Source organism: Cryptomeria japonica, unplaced genomic scaffold (assembly GCF_030272615.1).
Source record: "Cryptomeria japonica unplaced genomic scaffold, Sugi_1.0 HiC_scaffold_249, whole genome shotgun sequence".
Classification (NCBI taxonomy): Eukaryota; Viridiplantae; Streptophyta; class Pinopsida; order Cupressales; family Cupressaceae; genus Cryptomeria; species Cryptomeria japonica.
The window spans coordinates 67501-76966 of NW_026729071.1; the positions used below are offsets into that span (position 1 = coordinate 67501).

General features: G+C 63.4%; 2 non-coding genes across 2 annotated transcripts; both read right to left on the reverse strand.

The window, feature by feature from the left end:
* Nucleotides 1-1679: 1679 nt before the first annotated feature.
* On the reverse strand, nt 1680-1798 carry LOC131869496 (5S ribosomal RNA). The gene has a single exon (XR_009367879.1). It is a non-coding gene; the product is annotated as a 5S ribosomal RNA (ribosomal RNA).
* Nucleotides 1799-7713: 5915 nt separating this feature from the next.
* LOC131869497 (5S ribosomal RNA) lies at nt 7714-7832 on the reverse strand. Its single transcript, XR_009367880.1, has one exon. It is a non-coding gene; the product is annotated as a 5S ribosomal RNA (ribosomal RNA).
* Nucleotides 7833-9466: the final 1634 nt, after the last annotated feature.

The window sequence follows — 9466 nt, forward strand, 5'->3', positions numbered from 1 at the left end:
GCGTGCACGAAGTCGGAGCCCGGTTTGCCCCGGGTGCGCACCTCGCGTGCACCTTGGCGCGGTGGGCACCATGGCGTGCACGAAGTCGGAGCCCGGTTTGCCCCGGGTGCGCACCCCGCGTGCACCTTCGCCGGGGTGGGCACCTCGGCTGGGTTGCGCGCCCTGGTGCGCACCAAGGAGCGCTCCGAAGTGTGCTCCAAGGTGCGGCGTGCACGAAGTCGGAGCCCGGTTTGCCCCGGGTGCGCACCTCGCGTGCACCTTCGCCGCGGTGGGCACCTTGGCTGGGTTGGGCACCATTGAGCGCTCCGAAGTGTGCTCCAAGGTGCGCACCATGGCCCTCCAAGGTGCGCAGCATGGCGTGCACGAAGTCGGAGCCCGGTTTGCCCCGGGTGCGCACCTCGCGTGCACCTTCGCCAGGGTGGGCACCTCGGTGCGCACACCTTCTCAATGTTTTCTTGCCTTTTCTGGAAATTGGTGAAGGCAGCGCATCAAAGGTGCGCACCTCGGTGTGCTCCGAGGTGCGAACCCGAGAGCGCTCCGAGGTGCCCACGAAGTCGAAAGTCGGGTTAATTGCATTGTTTTCCCCGGGTGCGCTCCGAGGTGCGCAACATCGGTGCGCACCAAGGAGGGCTCCGAAGTGTGCTCCAAGGTGCGCACGATTCGGAGCTCGGTTTGCCCGGGGTGCGCACACCTTGGCTGGGTTGCGCACCCTTTGTGCGCTCCAAGGTGCGCACGAAGTCGGAGCTCGGTTTGCCCCGGGTGCGCACCTTCGCCAGGGTGCGCACCTTGATGCGCACGCCTTGGCTGGGCTGCGCACCTTGGTGGGCGCCATGGTGCGCACCTTTCGTGCGCTCCAAGGTGCGCACGAAGTCGGAGCTCGGTTTGCCCCGGGTGCGCACCTTGGTGGGCGCCATGGTGCACTCCGAGGTGCCCAAGATTGGTGCGCACCAAGGAGCGCTCCGAAGTGCGCTCCAAGGTGCGCAGGTGCGCGCGAAGTCGAAAGTTGGGTTAATTGTCCGGTTTGCCTCGGGTGCGCACCTTGCGTGCACCTTCGCCAGGGTGGGCGCCTTGGTGCGCACACCTTGGCTGGGCTGCGCACCCGGGCGCGCACACCTTGGCACCCGCGTTTCCTTCATTTTAAATTTTTTTTTTTTACAATCTCTCAAGTGGGAAATTCTATAATCTCAACTTTTTTTGCCTTTTCAGGAAACTTTTGAATGGAGCGCATCATTGGTGCGCTCCGAAGTGTGCTCCAAGGTGCGCACCTCTGGTGTGCTCCAAAGCTCTCTCTAGCTGCGTGCACCTGCCCCGGCCGCGCACCCGGCCCCGCCCAGCTTCGCTCACCTGTCCCGGGCGTCTGGTGCGGAACCTTAGAGTAAGAAACATCACCGTGCACCTTGGCCAACGTGCGCGACTCGACCGAGCGCGCACTGGCCGAGGTGCACACCGATTTCACCTGGGTGCGCGCGCAGCACCTCGGGCGCACCGGGGTGCGCGCACAACGCCCGGGTTGCACCGTGGCCTGTGTGCTCGGGGCGCCTCGGGTGCGCGCTCGGTGTCGCCCCCGCGCGCGCGGTAGTGCGGGCAGCGCACCCCGGCCCGGCCCGGCCCCGACGAGAACGCAAACGGGCAAAAGGTTTATTCAAATAGCATTGCGACGCCCGGCGAAAAACTAAAAAAGGGTGCAACACCGGGACTTCCCGGGAGGTCACCCATCCCAGTACTACTCCGGCCCAAGCGCGCTTAACTGCGGAGTTCTGATGGGATCCGGTGCACTAACGCTGGTATGATCGCACCCGTTATGAGCTTGTCGCAGTGTGTACTTAGCAAACCGCGACCCACGTGCGAATCCACCCCGGCCACCCACCCCCGTCGAGGTGCACACCCTCCCTCGCGAAGTGCGCCCCGTTCGCCAAGTGTGAGCCCTGCCCGGGTGCGCGCACCTTGCTAGGGCGTCGGGTGTGCACCCGGCCCGGCCTACGTGCGTGCACCTGGACGGGGCGTCGTGTGCGTGCAGTGTCCCGTCTGCAACGCGGTGCCCACACACCACCTCGGGCGCAACGACCTGCGCTCACATGTGGGCCGAGTGCACCTTGGTGCATGTTCGGGGCGCCTCGGGTGCACGCTCGATCTTGCCCCGGTGCACCAAGGCGCTCGGTTTGCCCCGGGTGCGCACTTGGTGCAAGGTGGGCACCCAAAATAGGGATCAAGCACCAAAACACAAGTTTCGGGATGCAAAATGGGACCCAAGGACCACAAATGCGTTCCAAGACCCATGATGGGTCCACGAGAACAAAAATGTGTTCCGAGACTTAATAAACAAATATTGGGTTTTAGGAGAAGAAACATGCTCTGATGCCCAAAACGAGAATCGACCCCGAAAAGGCCACAGGCCAAAAGTGGGATGCGAGACAAAAAAAAATGGGACCCGAGGACCAAAATTGGGTTCCCAGGTCGAAGACAGGGCAACCGGACAAGAAACGACCTCTAAGGCTCGAAATGAGTCCCGACGACTAAAACTTGACAAGAAGCACCCATCAGGCACCCAACTCGACACCCATGGGATGCCGACCCACCCGGGCTTCCACCTAGCACACCTTGGCACCCACCCACCCTCGCACCCAACCTCGCACCCAACTTAGCACCTTTGAACCCACATTGGCACTCACCCTGACCCTGGCACCTTGGAACCCACATTGGCACTCACCTTGACCCTGGCACCCACCTTTGCACTCACCTTGGGACCCACCCTGGCTCCCACCTCGGCACCCACCCAGACACCCACCTTGGTTCCTTGGCACCCACCTTGGATCCTTGGCACCCACCCCGACACCCACCTTGGCACGCAACTTGGCTACTTGCCACCCACCTTGGCTCCTTGACGCCCACCCCGACAACCACCCCGTGACCTACCCTGGCTAGGGTTGGTGCACACCCACCCTGGTGCCCACCTTGGCACCCACCCCATGACCCACCTTGGCACGCACCTTAGTACCCACCCCGTTACCCACCCTAGGACCCACCCCGTGACCCACCTTGGCCAGGGTGGGTGCCTTGGTGCGCACAACTTGCCTGGGCTGCACACCAGGGCGGGCTCAAGATGGCACCCGCGTTCCGTTTTTTTCACTATCTTTCAAAACGGAAATTTTAAAATCTCGTTTTTTTTTTTTTTTTGCCTTTTATGGAAATTAGTGAAGGCAGCGCATCAAAGGTGCGCAATGCTGGTGCGAACCCGGGAGCGCTCCGATGTGTGCTCCAAGGTGCGGCGTGCACGAAGTCCGAGCCCGGCTTGCCCCGGGTGCGCACCTCGCGTGCACCTTCGCCGGGGTGAGCACCTTGGCTGGGTTGCGCGCCCTGGTGCGCACCAAGGAGCGCTCTGAAGTGTGCTCCAAGGTGCGGCGTGCACGAAGTCGGAGCTCGGTTTGCCCCGGGTGTGCACCTCGGGTGCGCACCTCGCGTGCACCTTCGCTGCGGTGGGCACCTTGGCTGGGTTGCGCGCCTTGGTGGGCACCATGCAGTGCACGAAGTCGGAGCCCGGTTTGCCCCGGGCGCGCACCTCCGCCAGGGTGGGCACCTTGGTGCGCACAACTTGCCTGGGCTGCGCACCAGGAAGGGCTCAAGATGGCACCCGCGTTCCGTTTTTTTCACTATCTTTCAGAACGGAAATTTTAAAATATCGTTTTTTTTTGCCTTTTCTGGAAATTAGTGAAGGCAGCGCATCAAAGGTGCGCAACGCTGGTGCGAACCTGGGAGCGCTCCGATGTGTGCTCCAAGGTGCGGCGTGCACGAAGTCGGAGCCCGGTTTGCCCCGGGTGCGCCCTGGTGGGCACCATGGTGCGCACCAAGGAGCGCTCCGAAGTGTGCTCCAAGGTGCGGCCTGCACGAAGTCGGAGCCCGGTTTGCCCCGGGTGTGCACCGCGGGTGGGCACCTTGGTGCGCATGCCTTGCCTGGGCTGCGCACCAGGGCGGGCTCAAGATGGCACCCGCGTTCCGTTTTTTTCACTATCTTTCAAAACGGAAATTTTAAAATCTCATTTTTTTTTGCCTTTTCTGGAAATTAGTGAAGGCAGCGCATCAAAGGTGCGCACCTCGCTGCCCACCACGGTGCGCAACGCCGGTGGGCACCCGGGAGTGCTTCGAAGTGTGCTCCAAGGTGCTGCGTGCACGTTGTCGGAGCCCGGTTTGCCCCGGGTGCGCACCTCGCGTGCACCTTCGTCGGGGTGGGCACCTTGGCTGGGTTTGCCCCGGCTGCGCTCCGAAGCGGGGTTATTGGAGCGCCGCCTCTTTTTTTGTCGGAGCGTTTGGTGGGGTTTCTCGCATTGGCTCTTCCCAGGCCCGGTTGCCACCCTGGCGCGCACGAAGTCGGAAGTAGGGTTAATTGCCCGGGTGCGCACCTTTGCCAGGGTGGGCACCTTACCTGGGCTGTGCACCCGGGCGGGCTCAAGATGGCACCCGCGTTCCGTTTTTTTCACTATCTTTCAAAACGGAAATTTTAAAATCTCCTCTTTTTTTTGCCTTTTCTGGAAATTAGTGAAGGCAGCGCATCAAAGGTGCGCACCTCGCTGCCCACCTTGGTGTGCTCTGAGGTGCGCACCCGGGAGCGCTACGAAGTGTGCTCCAAGGTGCGGCGTGCACGTTGTCGGAGCCCGGTTTGCCCCGGGTGCGCACCTCGCCTGCACCTTGGCCGGGGTGGGCACCCTGGCTGGGTTTGCCCAGGGTGCGCTCCGAAGCGGGGTTACTGGAGCGCCCCCTCTTTTTTTGTCAGAGCGTTTGGTGGGGTTTCTCGCATTGGCTCTTCCCAGGCCCGGTTGTTGGGTGCGCTCCCACCCTGGCGCGCGCGAAGTTGGAAGTTGGGTTAATTGCCCGGGCGCGCACCTTCGCCAGGGTGGGCACCTTGGTGCGCACACCTTGGCTGGGCTGCGCACCAGGGCGGGCTCAAGATGGCACCAGCATTCCCTTTTTCTCACTATCTTTCAAAACGGAAATTTTAAAATCTCGTTTTCTTTTGCCTTTTATGGAAATTAGTGAAGGCATCGCATCAAAGGTGCGCACCTCGCTGCCCACCTTGGTGTGCTCCGAGGTGCCCACCACGGTGCGCTCCGAGGTGCCCACCACGGTGCGCAACGCCGGTGCGAACCCGGGAGCGCCCCGATGTGTGCTCCAAGGTGCGGCGTGCACGAAGCCGGACCCCGGTTTGCCCCGGGTGCGCACCTCGCGTGCACCTTGGTGCGCACACCTTGGCTGGGTTGCGCGGCCTGGTGGGCACCATGGTGCGCACCAAGGAGCGCTCCGAAGTGTGCTCCAAGGTGCGGCGTGCACGAAGTCCTAGCCCGGTTTGCCCCGGGTGCGCACCTTCGCCGCGGTGGGCACCATGGCGTGCACGAAGTCGGAGCCCGGTTTGCCCCGGGTGCGCACCTCGCGTGCACCTTCGCCGGGGTGGGCACCTCGGCTGGGTTGCGCGCCCTGGTGCGCACCAAGGAGCGCTCCGAAGTGTGCTCCAAGGTGCGGCGTGCACGAAGTCGGAGCCCGGTTTGCCCCGGGTGCGCACCTTCGCCGCGGTGGGCACCCTGGTGCGCACCATGGCGTGCACGAAGTCGGAGCCCGGTTTGCCCCGGGTGCGCACCTCGCGTGCACCTTCGGCGGGGTTGCGCGCCCTGGTGCGCACCAAGGAGCGCTCCGAAGTGTGCTCCAAGGTGCGGCGTGCACGAAGTCGGAGCCCGGTTTGCCCCGGGTGCGCACCTCGCGTGCACCTTCGGCGGGGTTGCGCGCCCTGGTGGGCACCATGGTGCGCACCAAGGAGCGCTCCGAAGTGTGCTCCAAGGTGCGGCGTGCACGAAGTCGGAGCCCGGTTTGCCCCGGGTGCGCACCTCGCGTGCACCTTCGCCGCGGTGGGCACCATGGCGTGCACGAAGTCGGAGCCCGGTTTGCCCCGGGTGCGCACCTCGCGTGCACCTTCGCCGGGGTGGGCACCTCGGCTGGGTTGCGCGCCCTGGTGCGCACCAAGGAGCGCTCCGAAGTGTGCTCCAAGGTGCGGCGTGCACGAAGTCGGAGCCCGGTTTGCCCCGGGTGCGCACCTCGCGTGCACCTTCGCCGCGGTGGGCACCATGGCGTGCACGAAGTCGGAGCCCGGTTTGCCTCGGGTGCGCACCCCGCGTGCACCTTCGCCGGGGTGGGCACCTCGGCTGGGTTGCGCGCCCTGGTGCGCACCAAGGAGCGCTCCGAAGTGTGCTCCAAGGTGCGGCGTGCACGAAGTCGGAGCCCGGTTTGCCCCGGGTGCGCACCTCGCGTGCACCTTCGCCGCGGTGGGCACCTTGGCTGGGTTGGGCACCATTGAGCGCTCCGAAGTGTGCTCCAAGGTGCGCACCATGGCCCTCCAAGGTGCGCAGCATGGCGTGCACGAAGTCGGAGCCCGGTTTGCCCCGGGTGCGCACCTCGCGTGCACCTTCGCCAGGGTGGGCACCTCGGTGCGCACACCTTCTCAATGTTTTCTTGCCTTTTCTGGAAATTGGTGAAGGCAGCGCATCAAAGGTGCGCACCTCGGTGTGCTCCGAGGTGCGAACCCGAGAGCGCTCCGAGGTGCCCACGAAGTCGAAAGTCGGGTTAATTGCATTGTTTTCCCCGGGTGCGCTCCGAGGTGCGCAACATCGGTGCGCACCAAGGAGGGCTCCGAAGTGTGCTCCAAGGTGCGCACGATTCGGAGCTCGGTTTGCCCGGGGTGCGCACACCTTGGCTGGGTTGCGCACCCTTTGTGCGCTCCAAGGTGCGCACGAAGTCGGAGCTCGGTTTGCCCCGGGTGCGCACCTTCGCCAGGGTGCGCACCTTGATGCGCACGCCTTGGCTGGGCTGCGCACCTTGGTGGGCGCCATGGTGCGCACCTTTCGTGCGCTCCAAGGTGCGCACGAAGTCGGAGCTCGGTTTGCCCCGGGTGCGCACCTTGGTGGGCGCCATGGTGCACTCCGAGGTGCCCAAGATTGGTGCGCAACAAGGAGCGCTCCGAAGTGCGCTCCAAGGTGCGCAGGTGCGCGCGAAGTCGAAAGTTGGGTTAATTGTCCGGTTTGCCTCGGGTGCGCACCTTGCGTGCACCTTCGCCAGGGTGGGCGCCTTGGTGCGCACACCTTGGCTGGGCTGCGCACCCGGGCGCGCACACCTTGGCACCCGCGTTTCCTTCATTTTAAATTTTTTTTTTTTACAATCTCTCAAGTGGGAAATTCTATAATCTCAACTTTTTTTGCCTTTTCAGGAAACTTTTGAATGGAGCGCATCATTGGTGCGCTCCGAAGTGTGCTCCAAGGTGCGCACCTCTGGTGTGCTCCAAAGCTCTCTCCAGCTGCGTGCACCTGCCCCGGCCGCGCACCCGGCCCCGCCCAGCTTCGCTCACCTGTCCCGGGCGTCTGGTGCGGAACCTTAGAGTAAGAAACATCACCGTGCACCTTGGCCAACGTGCGCGACTCGACCGAGCGCGCACTGGCCGAGGTGCACACCGATTTCACCTGGGTGCGCGCGCAGCACCTCGGGCGCACCGGGGTGCGCGCACAACGCCCGGGTTGCACCGTGGCCTGTGTGCTCGGGGCGCCTCGGGTGCGCGCTCGGTGTCGCCCCCGCGCGCGCGGTAGTGCGGGCAGCGCACCCCGGCCCGGCCCGGCCCCGACGAGAACGCAAACGGGCAAAAGGTTTATTCAAATAGCATTGCGACGCCCGGCGAAAAACTAAGAAAGGGTGCAACACCGGGACTTCCCGGGAGGTCACCCATCCCAGTACTACTCCGGCCCAAGCGCGCTTAACTGCGGAGTTCTGATGGGATCCGGTGCACTAACGCTGGTATGATCGCACCCGTTATGAGCTTGTCGCAGTGTGTACTTAGCAAACCGCGACCCACGTGCGAATCCACCCCGGCCACCCACCCCCGTCGAGGTGCACACCCTCCCTCGCGAAGTGCGCCCCGTTCGCCAAGTGTGAGCCCTGCCCGGGTGCGCGCACCTTGCTAGGGCGTCGGGTGTGCACCCGGCCCGGCCTACGTGCGTGCACCTGGACGGGGCGTCGTGTGCGTGCAGTGTCCCGTCTGCAACGCGGTGCCCACACACCACCTCGGGCGCAACGACCTGCGCTCACATGTGGGCCGAGTGCACCTTGGTGCATGTTCGGGGCGCCTCGGGTGCACGCTCGATCTTGCCCCGGTGCACCAAGGCGCTCGGTTTGCCCCGGGTGCGCACTTGGTGCAAGGTGGGCACCCAAAATAGGGATCAAGCACCAAAACACAAGTTTCGGGATGCAAAATGGGACCCAAGGACCACAAATGCATTCCAAGACCCATGATGGGTCCACGAGAACAAAAATGTGTTCCGAGACTTAATAAACAAATATTGGGTTTTAGGAGAAGAAACATGCTCTGATGCCCAAAACGAGAATCGACCCCGAAAAGGCCACAGGCCAAAAGTGGGATGCGAGACAAAAAAAAATGGGACCCGAGGACCAAAATTGGGTTCCCAGGTCGAAGACAGGGCAACCGGACAAGAAACGACCTCTAAGGCTCGAAATGAGTCCCGACGACTAAAACTTGACAAGAAGCACCCATCAGGCACCCAACTCGACACCCATGGGATGCCGACCCACCCGGGCTTCCACCTAGCACACCTTGGCACCCACCCACCCTCGCACCCAACCTCGCACCCAACTTAGCACCTTTGAACCCACATTGGCACTCACCCTGACCCTGGCACCTTGGAACCCACATTGGCACTCACCTTGACCCTGGCACCCACCTTTGCACTCACCTTGGGACCCACCCTGGCTCCCACCTCGGCACCCACCCAGACACCCACCTTGGTTCCTTGGCACCCACCTTGGATCCTTGGCACCCACCCCGACACCCACCTTGGCACGCAACTTGGCTACTTGCCACCCACCTTGGCTCCTTGACGCCCACCCCGACAACCACCCCGTGACCTACCCTGGCTAGGGTTGGTGCACACCCACCCTGGTGCCCACCTTGGCACCCACCCCATGACCCACCTTGGCACGCACCTTAGTACCCACCCTGTTACCCACCCTAGGACCCACCCCGTGACCCACCTTGGCCAGGGTGGGTGCACCCACCCTGGTGCCCACCTTGGCACCCACCCATCCTAGCACCTAGCCTGTGACCGGGCTTGGAACCCAACCTTGCACCCGTCTTGGCCAGTGTGGGTGCGCACCCATCCTGGCACCCACGTTGTGACACACCCTTTAACCCACGCACCCTAGCAGCCACGTTGGCACCCACCTTGGAACACAACCTAGCAACTTGGCACCCACCCCGTGACCCACCTTGGCATCCACCATAGCAGTCGCCCACTTGGCACCCACCTTGGAACCCAAGTTGGCACCCACCTCGGCACCCACCTTGACACTTGTGGACCCACCTTGCCACTCACCCTAGCATCGACCCATCCTAGCACCCACCCTGGCACCTTTGCACCCTAGCACTCAC